Genomic DNA, 17,292 nt, shown 5'->3' with positions numbered 1-17,292 from the left:
TGGGGATAGGCAGATATTGTTTAATAATATTAAAGGTACATCACAGGACATAATTGTTGTCTTATCAATGTTGTTGTTCATAAACATTGTTGTTTCATGGTGTTCAAAGTATCAAAGTATTGTTGCAAGATGTAAGCTGCTTCAAGTACAGCCATCTTTTGCAATTGAAAAATGGTGATTTTGTCAATGCTGGTGTTCAAGTGATGCTCCAGTTGTTCTGAGATTACACTCAAGACACTTATAACTATTGGCACCACCTTTGCTTCTATTATTATCAAGATTTTGAAGTAGTGACAGACTATTTCCCTAGAGCCCCCGCCCTTCCCAATTCACAGAACAGTAACAATGAACAGAAAACTATAAGAAATCTAGTTATAGTGCAGAGACATCACACTTTGGTTTTCTGAACTGTAACACATGATTGTGAAATCTGAATTATCAGAAGCATTGATGCCTTTAATTTATGGTGCTGACAAAAGCAATTGAAAATATTTTGGATTGCAAGAACATAAAATTCAATACTAGATGAAATAAAGCCAAGCTATCCACAGGAAGCTCAAATGATGAAGTTAAAGCTTAGTGATTTTAGACATATAACATGAAGGCAGAAATAATAAGATTGGAAGGAACATGTAACATGAAGGCCCTTGTGCCTAGACAAAGAGAAGGTAATCAAACCTGAGGCCAACAGTGGGGTGGCTGGATGCTATCAGTTTAACACAAGTTTATGATACATGTATAAACTTATAAGATGTCAAAGAAAAAACTATTGACAAGTGATCCTGGTAAAATGCTGTCCAGTGGGTTGTAAACAATTGGAAATGACAATGAAGTAAGATTCATGATTATTTATTAGTTAGTGGTTGTGAATTCTTTCATGCTGATTGGTATATCTTGTGCTAAACATACATGTATTATTATGCAAGTTTCCATTTTCAGTTCAGATGCATTTATACATAAATGTGTATGTACAGGGCGGGGCATAACCTTTTCCTAGGGGGTCACAGCAACACTTGTAATAACAACACAAATAATTCATACACCATTCGAAAGCCCATCAAAAACTGAGTTTATTGACACGATTTAATAGTCAGTATGACCACCATTAGCCCTTCGAACAGCATTCAAACGAGGTGGATAAGAACACAACAAATCTTCAAACAGTTCCGTTCGATTTTCCAGATTTTTCAACACAGTTTCCAAATTCATTCTCAAAGTTTCAACCGAATATCGATTTTGACCTTGCTCCTGAATCATCAGAGCTTCCACTTCATCCTTAATTATGGCCCCAATGTTCTCTGCCGGATTGAGATCTGGCGAATTTCCCGGCCAGACGTCATTGCCCAAAAATTCGACATTGTTTTCCTTTAACAATTGCTGAGTCGCATTTGCACGCATGCAAGGAGCTTTGTCATGAAGAAAGACAGCCTCACCAACCACCAAGACATTGTCTGGATCACTGAGAAATGGAATGACATTCTCCAATAAAATTTTCTCACGGAAAGAACTGCCATCCCAGGATTCCCCTTTATCCTTCAAAACCCAATGCAGTTTCTTGGCTGTGAAAATGACGAAAATCCCGATGCAAGTCGGATTGCGAACGATTTGTCGATATCGTTCATGTTTGGCGATGTCGTCGACGTCTTTAGCCCAAATTCGATCGTTCTGGAAATTCGGTTTTCGAATGGCATAAACGAAGAATTCGTCAGATGGCGCCAAATGAAGAAAATCTTCCTCGGTCCATTCAGACAACCAATCGCACAACCAAAGCCGATCTTGAATGTGTGTTTGAGTTTTCAATGGTTTGCAAATGACGTGGAATGGCTTCAAACCTTCTCGTTCTCGATATCGGCCGATTGTCCTTTGATCAACTCGTTTTCCACGAATTTGAAGGATTTCTTGGGCCACTTTTCGGTTTCCTTTTCGTTGTTTGCGACTGCCAGTTGCAATGATGGCTTTGCTTTCTTGGGACAGTTGCAGAGGACGCCCTTCTCCAAATTTTGTGAAACATTCTTGGGCTGTTTTGTTCCAATTATCAGTAACCCAATCCGGATGACGTTTCAATTTGTTTGCAATCCATTTTCGATTGATAAACGTCGCTCCAGCATCGCGAGCCTCTCGAAAGGCAATGCATTTTATTCTGTCAATGATCCTTTGTTCTTCCGAATCGAATTTTCCAGCCATTCTTAAAGCAAATTTAACATTTAATAGCTCATTCAATTCAGTTTTTTATGGGCTTTAAAATGAGGTGTCGCGGAAGTTGTAAACTGCTGTCGATCTTGCTGTGACCCCCTAGGAAAAGGTTATGCCCCGCCCTGTATAAATGTGAAAGCCTCTTTATCGTACTTTGAATATGCCCTCCTCCTCACTTTTTAAAGGAGTTATTATTTTTATTACAATTAAATAATGTTATTATTAATTTGCTTGGCATAAAACCATATTGGAAAAAATATATACTGCTTACTGCAAAGATATATGTTTTAAATTAAATAGCAGTAAGGAAATCCCTTCCTATAAATGTATCCTATTTATTATGCTTCTGATGTTAGATTGGGTATTTACACTATTATAAAATGTGAGAGACCTAAATGTATGTGAAGATCTTTCATAGTTGAGTGCTTCCTAAAGAAAAGCCATGACACTGAATTACATAATGACATAGTCTATTTCTTTTCAGTAGAGCTTTCTTTCTTTGTAGGCTCTGATCCAAGTACCAAATACCAATAGAAGAGAATATGCATAGCTCAGAGTTGAACTGTAGATGCATAGATGATGTTACCTAGTCAGATAATCAAACATCTATAAGCAAACAACCAAACACAGACAACACCAAGGACTCCACAAATTAGCAAGTGTCATTGTGACCCCAGAGGGTCATATTTTTGAAAAAGGAGTAGGTTTTCCTTTTTCAAAAACAAATGTTAAAGAATGGAAATTATTTTTTAAACAGTACTTACTTGAATAATTTATTTTTTCAACAGTTATTACGCTAAAAACAATAGGGAAAATCTTAGAACCAGTGTGGTTTGTTCTGTAAGTCTTCTAGAAGTGACTTCAACAAACAGGAAGTAAATCAATGTCATTCTGTCTTAGAGACTAACACTGTAATTTTATTTGCAAAGCTTATTGCAATTTTTCTCCTGTTTTTAAATAGTGACTTACCCACAAATATATGGATAAGTCACTATTCTATTGTAGGAAGTTAGCACCCACTCCTTTCCTAGAAGAATGAAATATTCTAGGAAATATAAAAAAGGCAGAATATTATACCTCCCTGTGTGAGAAAAGGAGAAACATGCTCTTGGAAAGCAGCCCCCACCTTTGCTAATAGCCCCAGAAAGGCTGGGCCAACTTATCTACAACACGAAAGACCTTCATCCTCAGGACATAATAGGTTTAGCCCTCTACCCATCTTACCACATGACACCTGAGAAGATTGCATCACCCAGCAGGATTCAACCAGGCCTGGGACTCAAGATAACCTACAAAGTTACCCCTATGTGGCTTCATGGGAGTCTGACAACCAATCAGGATACATTTCTTGCCAAAGGAACAGGAAGCAAGTTCAAAGCCCAAAAGAGGGTATAAATCTCTCTCCTTCTCTCACCCATGTTCTCTTTTTGCCCAGGACCTCAAACCATGTGGTCCTGTTCACAATTAAACCATCTTTCCAAGCAGTCTCCATGTTTCCAGTGTCTTTCTTCCCATTTGGAACTGAACCCAGATGGACATTTATTCCAACACCATGTTGCACATAAGGATCTGAGCCTAAAACATTATAGGAAAAATACAATAATTCTTGCCTTACAAACTTTCTACTTTTTTCTATTTAGTCAATCTATGAAGGATGAAAGTAAGGATAAGCACAGTCATCTGTATCCCTCACCATTAGTATCACTCAGTTTGGAGGTGCAAAAAAGAAGAAATCTCTATCTAAGCACTTTAAGGCAGTTCTAAAACTTGAATTTTAAGAATTAATTGCAAAAACAATTCTTTGTTTTAGAAGTTATTCTTCCAGTTTGAAGATTATGATTGGCATAGAACCAGTATGCTGCTTCACCTACTGTGTTGATTAAACCAATAAAATAAAATAAAACACCTAGGCGGAATTTAGATCTAACCAGTGAATATTGTGGAACTTCTTCTTTTTTTAAATAATGGTAAAACTTACTGATGACTTAGTGAATACTGAAGAGATTGCACTACAATATGTATTAGAAATCCTCCTCCCACTCCCCACAAAATAATTCCTGCAGAGAGAAATATGTCCATATAGTCATTCTTTGATGAACTTGCAGATATTGATGGAACTAAACTGATATCAGAAGCAGCCATAAGAGTCTTTCTGTGCTGAAAAGCAAGTTTGCACACAGCAGGCAGTCATGGGGGAGAGGGGGGGAGATATCTCTAAGGTGGAAGGTCATGGATGCTAAATAGGCCCAGACGGCTCGTGGTTTGTTTTTTATGGGGCCAAATATTGGGTCTTCTCCCCTGGGGAAAATCTGTTGTCTCTCAGGTCTCAGTCACTCCTTGTTACATTAGCCCCCATTCTGTTTAGGTCATGCAATTTCTGAAGAAACCTTGACTTTTGTAAGCATCTTGGGGCCTCCTGTTTGCATATGCTTGGGTTTTAGCACAGTCAGAGCCAGCTCCAGCTTTTGATAGAAAATCCTAAAAAGATTTTTCCCAGCCCAAAAACATTATTTTTCTCAGAGAGTTCTATATTTTCTGGGGTGAGGTGTGGGAGTAAGGAAAGATGCTGCAAGCTTTAAGTGGAATCAGGTGCTGTTTTCCTGCAGGGACATCTGGAAAATGTCAAGGTCCTTGGTGTAACAGGTACTGGCAGATGAGCCCACTGCTTCCCACACAAAGCAACCTCTTTCCTTCTGGAATCATACATCCTGTCCTTTGTCCCTGGAACAGAGATCCTTGAGCTGGGTTAAATTACCAGCCACATGCTGAAAAATCAGCATCCATTGGCAATGCTAATAGGAACAAAAGATGGCATTTCCAAGAAAAATGCAGGCTCAGAATGAGTCACCCCAAATACTTCTGTCTAAGAACAACTGTATCACTTTATGACCAGGCTCCACCTGCTGGGGCCAAGAATCATTTCCGAAGCTCAGAGGATTCCACCTGCGAACATCTAAGTGCTGGGGGAATATGCATTGCCATAGTGATCTCTATTATACAGTATTTCTTAAGAAAGGAATAGTGAAAGAAAAAAGCAGTGTTGCAAGGAGAAGCATGGAGCTTCTTTACCTGCTCCATTCTTACACCGATTATGTATATAGTTTAGAGAAATATAGTTTAATGCGGCTTAGAAGGTTCTTTTTCCCTTGGATGATATGTTTGCTGCTTTCTGGAGATAGCATTAGTAAAGGAATGACATATAAAAAGTGACCAGTCTTTTCTAGAATAGGATTATCTCTGTCACGTCTAATCATACTCCATCCTGGTTTTCTTGCTTCTCAGGGCTTGCATCAGAATAGTCTTGGTGACTCAAGTAAGTTAAAAGATGTAGATATAGGCTTAGGACAACTCACCGTGGCTGACTCGCCACAGGAGTCTCACTGCAGCCAATTCACCGCAGGACAATTCAATGTGGGATAACTCAAGAAAGGGACAAGTGAAGTGTAGCAGGCCTTGTCTTGCTTTAGGTTTGAATCTTCAAAGTCCTAGGGTGAGGCTGGGGCGAACCAGAGCATGGAGCAGCCCAACGGCCAACCCATGCAGCAAGCCACTGAGCAAATGCGGCACCTCCAGATAGTCCCTGCATACAGTATATAAACAGTATTTTATATACTTTTTTTACTTTGTTATTCTTGTTCAGAGTTGTTAGAAATAGGGATGTCTATAAATATTGTAAAATGTTTTTTAAAATAAATATTTATGTTGAATGCCATAAGTGTACTGTGTTTGATTAGTTTTTTCTTCTAAAAGTCTTATGTCTTCAATACTGACTGAGAGAAAATGCTTTTCCAGCATTATGTTCGTATTGGGAAAATCTGCCTCTGCTGTTTTTCTGCCTGTTATGCATCTCCTGAAGGCAATGAACCCTTATATTGTCCTTTTCTTAGTGCCCATATTTTCATGAAGTAAGGGGACTGATGGCCATTTGCACTATTTTGAAGTTGAATATTCTACTTCTTTCATGTATCTCTTGATTGTTAGGATGTATATCTAATAATGCTCTTGATAACAAGATGCTGCAAGTAGAGGAAATAGGATGGACTATAAAATATGACAGACATTTCTGAATACGTATATCTTTGTGTGTTATCTGAGAAGTTATTGAGAAAGCCATAGATTCCACATCTAAGACTATTATGGTCTTATTACAAAAGCATTATTACTATTATTGGGCCGTAGCCTATTCGGAATTGGGCTGTGCGAATGGCTGGCTGGAGTGTGTGAATGGCTGACTGGAGTGCGCACACAACTCAACTTGCATGAGTGGCAGGCTGACAGGCACACACACAAATGTGCACACCTGCCTGCCTGGTTCCAACCTCCCCCCCCCACCCCAGCCTGGCCACTAAACTACATTGGTTGGAGACCACGGCTTTAGGGAATTCTTGTTTTGCTTTCTTTAAAGACAGTACCTCTTAGTAGGAAGATCTATCCATTGCTATCCAGGCCAGTGCATTGTTTTTAAAATGTTAAGCTTTATTGTAAAAGCCATTGCCATCCATATATCCAGGGATGCTTCGTACAGTATTTTTTGCTTAATTAAAAAATAATGGCTTGCAATGATATGTCAAAATATAGAATCTATCTGTTGTATTTTATCTGATGACTGCTTCACACAGGAAAGTTATTACTTTGATGTTTCCTTTTTATTTCTGAGTGAAAAATATGAATATGTGAATTAATTCAGCCCTAGGGTCCTATAGGAAACAGAAAAAATAGCTTAAAAGCAGAAGAAGCCAATTCTCCTTTTATATCTGGATGCAAAGAGCTAAATGGTATGCTTTCAACCCACTTCTTAGTAGGAGTTCCTTAATTCAGAATGGATTCTAACCTGAAAGGGCAATAAGAAATAAGTTATATTTCTCTCACTTTCTTAAGGACCTGATATGCAGATGAATAGGATATGAATGTATCATTTTTTTCACCATTAAGAAGCTGAACTGGCAAATGTAATAGTGGACAATTTCACTCACATTTTTTATATTGATTCAGAAGTAGCTCTGGATGCCAGCTTTCTTAGAACACAGTTGTATTTGAAATCAAAACTTTTGTTTTCTGGTTCCACATTATCTGAAATTGAGCAAAAACTGCCCTATCCTTTATAGCAATATAGACTGCTTTTCTATTAATGGGAAATTCTCACTCACCAGCATCCTGGCTCTGAACTTCAGCATCTGTTCCTGCTCCTGTCTGCAAGCACAGGATTACACATTTGGAAATGCTTCAGAAACAAACATGAGCACAACACCTCTCTGCTATTTATTAAAGCATGCATGTCTTTTTTCAAACTATGTGTAAGCCTGAAAAAAGATGGATCTGTTTTTAAAATCACATTAAAGATGCATTGATTCAATTATTAGCTTAAATTAGTTCTTTCATTAAATTTGCTTTCATGATGGCTGAAGCATTCCTGTGGAATCATTTGGGAAGACTGTATGTTTTGATTCAATTCCTTTAGTGGTTGTTATACATGTACAGAGATGATTTAAACCCCTTTGGATTAGCCCTGCTTTGACACTTCATGAGGAGGAATGAATCATTTTGTCACTCAACATGAAGACTAAGGCAGATTGCACTGCTTTGCACAGACCTAATAGGAACCCAGATAAACAGTGGCAATGGAAATGACTGTGGCAAAGGAGAAGTATCACACAGAAACTTTAAAAATGGAAATTAAAAAGATACATAAACATGTAATTAATTTTGCTTACATTAATTACTTCATCTATAATTCCAGTAGCTTGATCTCACTACTCACTATTATTCATCACTACAAAAAATAGGCTCACCAATGAAATTACCATAAATGTGCTAGTTCCAGTATATAAGATTATTATCCTACTAGATATAGAATTATAACAAAACTCTAATTTTAGCATTAAGAATCTACTATTTTCAACCAGACCCAATCACCATTCATTAAAGAAAGATATGAAACATTTGATTAAGGGGTTCTATACACAATGCTTGCAAAACCACCTCCCTATGTTTTTCCTCTATACTGAGGCCAGACTAAGAAATGTGTTGCAAAGCTACCGCTCTCTGCCTCTACATTCACAACGGTTCTAGATATGCAGTTACCAAACAATACTTCTAAGCTGTCAGGGTTTGCTCTCTTACAGAATGACTGGTTTATGTGGCTGTAAGATCCGCTGTCTGAAAAGCAGCAAAATCTATTATGTGTTTCTAAGCAATGACAGCTGGCACTGCAGTGCTATAGTTTATGCTCGCTCTCATTGAGCTTAGATCAGCCGCTCTTCTCTGAGCACCTTGGTCTTGCAAAACCACCTCCCTATGTTTTTTCTCTATCCTGAGACCAGACTAAGAAATAATGTGTTGCAAAGCTACCGCTCTCTGCTTCTACATTCACAACGGTTCTAGATATGCAGTTACCAAACAATACTTCTAAGCTGTCAGGGTTTGCTCTCTTACAGCAAAATCTATTATGTGCTTCTAAGCAATGACAGCTGGCACTGCAGTGCTATAGTTTATGCTCGCTCTCACAGAGCTTAGATCAGCCGCTCTTCTCTGAGCACCTTGGTCTTTCAGAAAACATGGTTTTTGGAATGGTTTAAAAGCATCCCCAAATACACAAGAAGTATTGTATCTGCTCTTAAACTTATAAAGGCATTTGGAAATAAGGAATAAAAGCACAATTTGAAGATAATAGCCTTCTCTTGACCAAGACTTCCCTTGATCAAGATCTATACCCAGCTCAGAGCCCCTCTAATAAATAAATAAAGATTAGTCCTGGATCAAAAATCAAACTAAACAATGCATTACGATGCTGAACCAGGAACAGGTGAGTGTACAGATGTAGTTAATGGGTTTCCCCTAGCCAATAGTTTTCGTTCAGAATTGTTTCCAAGTTCAGAATTACAATAAGTAAAATTACAATATAGCTTCCACGTCATACAAATGTCACCAATAACCAAAATTGTGCAGTCATACTTTTAATGACATGCTAACCAGCGGAGTATGCTCTAGTAAATTAACCACATTTTACAAAATGACATGATAAATTTTTAAATGATTGTTGATATAATTTAAATAATTAACTTATCTATTCAAGATGCAACTCAGGACAGCATACACTATGATAATCAACAAATAACACCTGTAAAATATAATATACTAAATCATATTGTTCTGCAAGTGATTTAAAGAACCAGAACAATTAAAACAGGCTTACAAACTACCTGACCTAGTGTCCCGAAGAAAAGCTGACTTCACCCCAGTGGGATAAATAAATAAAACATACCAAACTACTTCATAATTTGCAAAGAATTCTTATCAATATCAATTCTTCAAAATCATTATTGCATTCAGGATTTGCCAAATGCTCTGATATATGGAAATACTTTTTATTGTAATTTTGATGTTAGCAATGACAGTGAAATACATGCTACCTTCTGAATATCAGGTCAATATAACATTCAAAAAGTGATAAGGTTTATGCAAATGGATCACTTAATTTTTACTGGGTTCTCCTTTTACTGACTTAGGAAGAATGGAAGACTAAGTCAACCTTGATCCCCTACAGGATCGAAGTCCAGACTATGGGAAGAATTAGCCTGCAATAGTACAGTCCAACCACTGCACGACCATGGTCATCTCACATCTGGACTACTGCAATACTCATGGGGCTACCCTTGAAGACCATTCAAAAGTTTCAACTAGTGCAGAGCGTGGCAGTGCAGGCAATTCTTGGGGTCTCTAGGATGACCCATGTTACATCACTGCTCTGCGAGCTGCATTGGCTGCTGTTCTGCTTCTGAGTGCAATTCAAGGTGTTGGTTATTACCTTTAAAGCCCTACACGGCTTGGGTCCAAACTACTTGAGGAACCCCACTGGGATTGGACTATACTTTCCACTTCTCTGCTGTGGTACCCCCCACCCCCATTTGTAACCTCTCCCTACTTTATCTATCATTAAAATAGATTAACATTAAAGATATAGATGGTTGAGCCCCTGTTTGATGTGTTTCTTGTCTATATTGTTTGTTTGGAGAAGTCCAGCTGATATATTGGCCAGGCAGAGAGGGAACACAGTTCTGTTGCAAGCTGGCATGCACAATCCAGGGTCATACATCCAAAACCAAATTGCTATCAAAACTAATTCCCAATACTGAGACTATTCTATGACAACTTTTGCACTCACAATCATGACTCCTGCCATAGTCTCACTGACATTCCTGCCTCCTATTTTCCCCACAACTCTGTAATGTGGGTTGTGCTGAGAAAAATGACTGGTCCAAAGTCACACCTTTAAATTTTCCTGCCCAAGTGTGGACTAAAATTTCTGGTTTTCTAATTTCTAATCCAACCCCTTAAACTCAACACTAAATTGACTCACAATCTACAACTAGCTATTTTAAAATTTTGAAATTCAGGAAATAAATTGAAAATATACCTTGCTTGCTCCAAATAATTTTTAAAATTCTCCTCTGCAACTGGAAACATAATAAACTAACTAAACTCTGGCCAATATGAACCAGCTATTGTTCCCATTTAAGTCATTTTCTTTTCATCAGATTCTGACAATATTATACACGTGATTTTACCCAAGAATCAACACAGAATGTTGCTGGGGTTTTCTTACATTTCTTTTGCAATCTTTGAAAATGGGGCATCTGGTATTTTTCAAAACTCTAAAACATTTTAACTGGAAACTGTCCTTAGGAAAAATACTACACATACATAAAACCGGAAATGTTTCGATCCGAAATCCTTAATTAAAAACATGTTCTAAATACTAACTTAGTATTTGAAGAAAAAAAAGTTAAAGAAGAAATGTCTTTTTGCACATCCTAGGCAGTGTTTGAAGAGCCATGCCAAGAAAATGCCATCCTAGAGTTACAGTGATGGCCTCTGACACATAAATGTGTGGCTTCTGTGCTGACCTGCCCCAGCTGTCTTATAACTTAGGAAATGGTGCATACCCAAACCACCTCATTTTGATAATCATTCCATCAACTTTTCTTATATTTTGATCATGCATAGAGAACTAAAATGAATTATTTTAGATTCTTCTGGCTTTTTAAATGTATTGCAAATACAAGAGATATGCATTCATACCATAGACGCACATGATGATATTTACTGTTGGGCAAACAATCTTATACAGAGAACAGAAAAACAATAAGTAGTAGTATAAGTAAAATAAATTAATGGCATAAGTGGAGGGGGGGGGGAGAAAGAAATCAAAATCTAGTTTACATAAACATCATCAAGCATACCACTCATACCTGTTTATTCTCGTTTCCACTATGTCCAGACACTGATTCACAGATTGTCTTTTGTTCTTCTGATCTCTCTTTCTGAGGTTTTCATCAGCTCAACAGAACCTTCACCCCCTTAGGTTTCGCCTTCCCATTCATTAATTTCATGTATTTTGCACTTCAGTCTTCATTCTCTCTCTATCACCAAATTACATCAACACACTTCCTTCACACTACTCACTTAACTTATGTGAGCAATCAAAAACCTACATCCATTCTTTCCGGAACTCATCTTTTCTTTTGTAATACAAACTTCTTAAGTAATTCATTGCCACTGTATTCAATTTATTTTTATGTTTCCCCTGACATACTCTCATTTCTATATAAGTAGGTAGCAGAGGCATGCATTTATAGATAGCCATTTTCTCTTCTTTCAACATCCATTCATTCTGTGCCATATATTACTTGCTTAATTCATTTTCAAATCTCTCATCATACGGTATTTGAAAATCAAGTTTCTCAGCTAAAACTATTCCATTGTCCACATACAGAAGTACAGACATGTTCTTATCCCCAACCAATTCATCTTTAATGTTGAAAGCAGGTATGATGTTGGATTACTTTAAGGAGATCCAGATTTTAGTCCAGTTTCAGTTACAAAAGATTCCTGATCACTTTTGACCAGTCATTGTCTCTCAGCTCAATCTATCTCACAATGCTGGAGAAAAATGGGAAGAGAGAGTACAATGGATGCTGTCTTGCTGTCCTATATTAAAGGTGGAACTGTTCTATAGGGACTTATGGCAAGACTAATGTTTTTTTCTGATGAAATTGGTGTTTAATGGGAGTTTGGAATGGAGTGTTTTCTTTGATTTGATGGAAAATTTAGGGCCTTTGTAGAGATACTAACAAAAACTTATTTTGATCAGAGTCCTATGAGCTAAAAAATGAGGGTTTTTTAAATGGAGACTAATTGAAATTTTGCTACAGAAAAATGCAATTAAAATAATTCTTTGAAAATAATTTAGATAAAGGTACAGATTTAAAAATGGTTTGAGATGGAAGTAAAGTTTTATCATGTTATTTTATACAACACAAGAGTGAACTTAAAAAGAATAGGTAAGAGAAAACATAGGCTATTTTGGATGAGACAAAAAAAAATTAAAGAAATTACCAGAGAAGGTACATCTCAATCAATTAAGCTTTCCTAATGACAGTTAATATAATGTAAAAATAAAAACTTTACATTTGTAAACAAACCAGGGAACTGGTTGACATATACATTATGAAAAAAAACAGAAAATAATAATACAATGAGAGATGCTATATTAACAGATAATGTGGCTATGCAAAAAGTATTTCATTAATAAAATTTCAAGTAGTATAAAAGACAAGGCATTTCTATGCAGAAAATAAATTAATACCTAAAGAAACAAAATTTACCAAACACTGCAGAGGAACAAAAGCAAATTATGATGGATCTATAATAATAACAAAAGTTTGTAAAGCTACAAAAAAATTAAATCATGAAAAAATCCTGAACCATACAAATAACCAGGTTCTTATTATAAATTTTGAGGATGAACTTTTACAACTATTATAAAACATGATGAATTCTATTTTATAGGGAAGAAAGATGTCAGAGAGTTAGAAAAAGGTCACTATAGCATTAATACCTAAATGGGTTGGACATTTTGGAATATATGAAGCAATGTAATGAAAAACAAGCCACACTGATTTTCCTAGATGCAGAAAAGGCCTTTGACATTTGAATTGGGACTTCTTGTTCAAAGTTTTAGAAGACATAAGCTTTGGAAAGAACTTTGGAAAGAAATGGATAGTATCTGTTTATATGTCACAAAAGCACAAATAATAGTTAATGGAGATCTAGCAAAGCCCTGAGAGATACAAAAGGAACAAGACGGGGATGTTGACTGTCTCCTCTTTTATTTATTTTAGTTCTTGAAATACTGAATAGATATAGAAGGCAAGATGAGAAGATTATGAAGTAAAGATTTAAAAGGAAACTTTTTAAAGTTAAGAATTTTGCAGATAATCTGGTATTAGTTTTGGAAGATCCTTTAAGGGAATTGAAATATTAATCGGAAAACTAAAAGAATGTGGTACATTAGCATGTTTTATGATCAACAAACAAGATATTAACAAAAACATGAAAACAGATGCTCAAAGAGAATTGATGAAGTAACACAAGTGTTAAGATTGAGAAGAAAATAAAATATCTGTGTATCACCATGACAAATATGAATTACATCTCCCATGTCAGCTGTAGATTCCACCACAGATAAAATGATATCATCTAAGGATATAAGACTGAGGATTTGAAGGTACCATAGTTCTCTACAGAAATCAATTATATTAAATTTGAGCCAGATGAGTATCCAATAGAATGGTGGAAAATATAAAGATAGCTTGGCCCCTATATTATTAGAGATATGGAGTTCTTCCCTTATCATTTTACAAAGCCTATATAATGGAATTTTGAAACTGGGCAAACACTATAGATTGTGTGAGATATCATTCAGTATCTTTTTTACATGTAACAAACATTCTAATTACAAATTTAGCACATAGGTTGAAAAACCTGCTACCAAAAATAATACAGTCTGCACAATCTGATTTCATTAAAGAATTTCAAACTAGTATTATATTGCTAGTGAATATTTTAGAACTTCAGTCTGAAAATCTTGAAATTGCTGTAGTGGCTCTGCTTAAGCGATGACAACTCTGATTATTTCCTCATGAATTATGATGCAATGTGGAATGCATCAAGAAATTGTATATAGGGATGAATAAAGGTAAAAACAAGTACAAACTAATGAGTAAAACATATTTTAAAAGAATGCATATGTTAGTTCCATTTAGATGCTTTAGACAAATATATACAGTAACAATTATATTTTCTGTAGAATGGGCAAAGTCCTAGTTTTTGTCTCCCATGTGTAAATTGACACTTTAATTTTCCTGACTTTTTGTAACATTGGGCTTATCTAATAATATACAGTATATTATTTTTTTAAACAAAAATAAGATTGCAAATGTAACTAGCATCAACAGAGGGAAGTATGGGAAATTAGAACGTTGAAAGCAGCATTATAGCAATATGTGCATAGCCCATCTCTTTTCTACATGTGTCATGATATTGTACACACATGCCTCAAAGAGACAGTGTTTGTGGCAGGACATCACAATTGTGTTGTGGATGCCACTAAATTATGGTCAATACTGGTTGGCTTGCTGTTGGGAATATTTAAAATCCTAGCATTTATTTCATTCTAATTTATTTAGAATTAAAATTTATTTCTAGCATTAAAAGCAGCTAGACGTTTTTGGATGCTACTGGTGAAAAAAATATAAGGTTGATTTTTGTTCTAATAAACAATAGACTCTCTAAACTAAAATATAAGGAGGAGGAGTGCTAACAGAGAAGAATAACTGTGGCAAAAGAAAGCAATGGTAGTACCAATATTAATAGGCCCCTTGGGTGCAATTCCAAAACATCTGGACCACTTGAACACCATTAGCATTAACAAAATCACTATCAGGCAGCTTTACTTGGAACAACTTACATCCTGTGACAATTACCTTTAACATCATCAGACATCTGCCTACCCCAAGTCTTTGGAAAGGACTTGATAGGTGGATAAATATGCCAAATGCATTCTAATCATCTGCTTGACTGTAACTAACTAACTAACTTACTACTACTACTACTACTACTACTACTACTACTACTACTACTACAACTTCAACAACAACAACAACAACAATAATAATACACCCATACTTTTTATACTCTCAATGCTACCACTGACAATCATTTTGAAGAAGATGAACTATGGATACAAACTTGTAAAGAAAGGACTGAAAATTTCGCACCTGGTGTACATGGATGATTTGAAGCTGATTGGTAAAACAAAAGCTGAACTGAATTTATTAATTGAAAGCACAAATGAATTTAGCCAAGACATTGGTATGCAATTTGGAATTGACAAATGTGCAACAATGGCAACCAAAGCAGGCAAGGTCATAGAAGATGATGGAATAGAATTTGAGAATGAAGAAATGATAAAGGCAGTAAAACCAGAAGAAGGCTACAAGTACTTGGGGATTTTAGAGGCCTCTGACTTAATGCATAATAAAGTCAAGGAATTAACTTCAGCCAAGTACATTCAACAAATTCGCAAGATATTAAAGTCCAAATTGAGTGGAGGAAACATCATAAAAGCCATAAATACCTGGGCTATACCTGTGATTCGATACTCTGCTGGAATAACTAACTGGACCCAGATGGAGTTGGACAATTTGAACAGAAAAACAAGGAAGCTTATGACAATGAGTCATGCTTTGCACCCTAAAAGTGATGTTGACCGATTATATCTACCAAGAGCAGAGGGTGGTCGAGGATTTCTACAAGTAAAACAGACTGTGGAAGAAGAAAAACGCAGCTTGAATGATTACATCCAGAAAAGTGAAGAACCAATGATTAAGGAAGTAAATAAAGGAGGACTTTTAAAGACGACTAAGTCAAAAGCTGACTACAGGAAAAAAGTAATTGAGAAGCGAGCTGAAAATTGGAAAAACAAAGCTATGCATAGCCAATACTTGAAAAGTATTGAAGGCAAAGCTGACCAAAAGCTAACTTGGAACTGGTCCCCAATGGAACTGCATCTACATGGAGGGAAGTATGCAGTGGAGTACCCCAAGGCTCTGTTTTGGGCCTAGTACTCTTCAACATCTTCATCAATGATTTGGATGAGGGAATAAATGGGGAACTCATCAAATTTGCAGATGACACCAAGCTGGCAGGAATAGCCAACAGAAGGTAGGCTAAAGATACAGAAGGATCTTGACAAACTTGAACATTGGGCCTTATCTAATAAAATGAAATTCAATGGTGAAAAGAGTAAGGTTCTACATTTAGGCAACAAAAATGAAATGCACAGGTACAGTACAGGTGGTACCTTGCTCAACAGTAGTAACTGTGAAAGGGATCTTGGAGTCCTAGTGGACAACCATTTAAATATGAGCTAGAAGTGTGCAGCAGCTGCCAAAAAAGCCAACACAGTTCTAGGCTGCATAAATAGAGGGATAGAATCAAGATCACGTGAAGTGTTAATACCACTTTATAATGCCTTGGTAAGGCCACACTTGGAATACTGCATTCAGTTTTGGTCACCACGATGTAGAAAAGATGTGGAGACTCTAGAAAGAGTGCAGAGAAGAGCAACAAAGATGATTAGGGGACTGGAGACTAAAACATATGAAGAACGGTTGCAGGAACTGGGTATGTCTAGTTTAATGAAAAGAAAAACTAAGGGAGACATGATAGCAGTGTTCCAATATCTCAGGGGTTGCCACAAAGAAGAGAGAATCAAACTATTTTCCAAGGCACCTGAGGGTAGAACAAGAAGCAATGGGTGGAAATTAATCAAGGAGAGAAGCAACTTAGAACTGAGGAGAAATTTCCTGACAATTAGAACAATTAATCAGTGGAACAACTTGCCTCCAGAAGTTGTGAATGCCCCAACACTGGAAGTCATTTGTCTGAAATGGTATAGGGTTTCCTGCCTAGGCAGGGGATTGGACTAGAAGACCTCCAAGGTCCCTTCCAACTCTGCTATTGTATTGTATAAGATCAGGAGCATTGAAAAAAGAAACAGAAGGCTTTATTTTGGCAGTTCAAGAACAAGCCTTAGCCACAAACTGCATGAAGGCAAAAATTCAACATGCTACCACCAATAGCAAATGTCGCCTCTGTAATGAGAAAGACAAGACAGTCGACCACTTGATCAGTGGGTGCAGCAAAATTTCACAAACTGACTATCTACAATGCCATGACTGTGTTGCTAAGATCATT

At 36.6% G+C, this 17,292-nt stretch overlaps 1 protein-coding gene across 1 annotated transcript in view; it reads right to left on the bottom strand.

The window, feature by feature from the left end:
- The window catches only part of HPSE2 (heparanase 2 (inactive)), a 144,426-nt gene that overhangs the window by 38,484 nt on the left and 88,650 nt on the right, over positions 1-17,292 (bottom strand). The window lies entirely within an intron of this gene.

This window comes from Thamnophis sirtalis, unplaced genomic scaffold (genome assembly GCF_051295495.1).
Source record: "Thamnophis sirtalis isolate CommonGarterSnake01/CBP01778 unplaced genomic scaffold, rThaSir2_p1.2 scaffold_11, whole genome shotgun sequence".
Lineage (NCBI taxonomy): Eukaryota > Metazoa > Chordata > Lepidosauria > Squamata > Natricidae > Thamnophis > Thamnophis sirtalis.
This window is presented reverse-complemented; position numbering and strand designations above follow the sequence as displayed.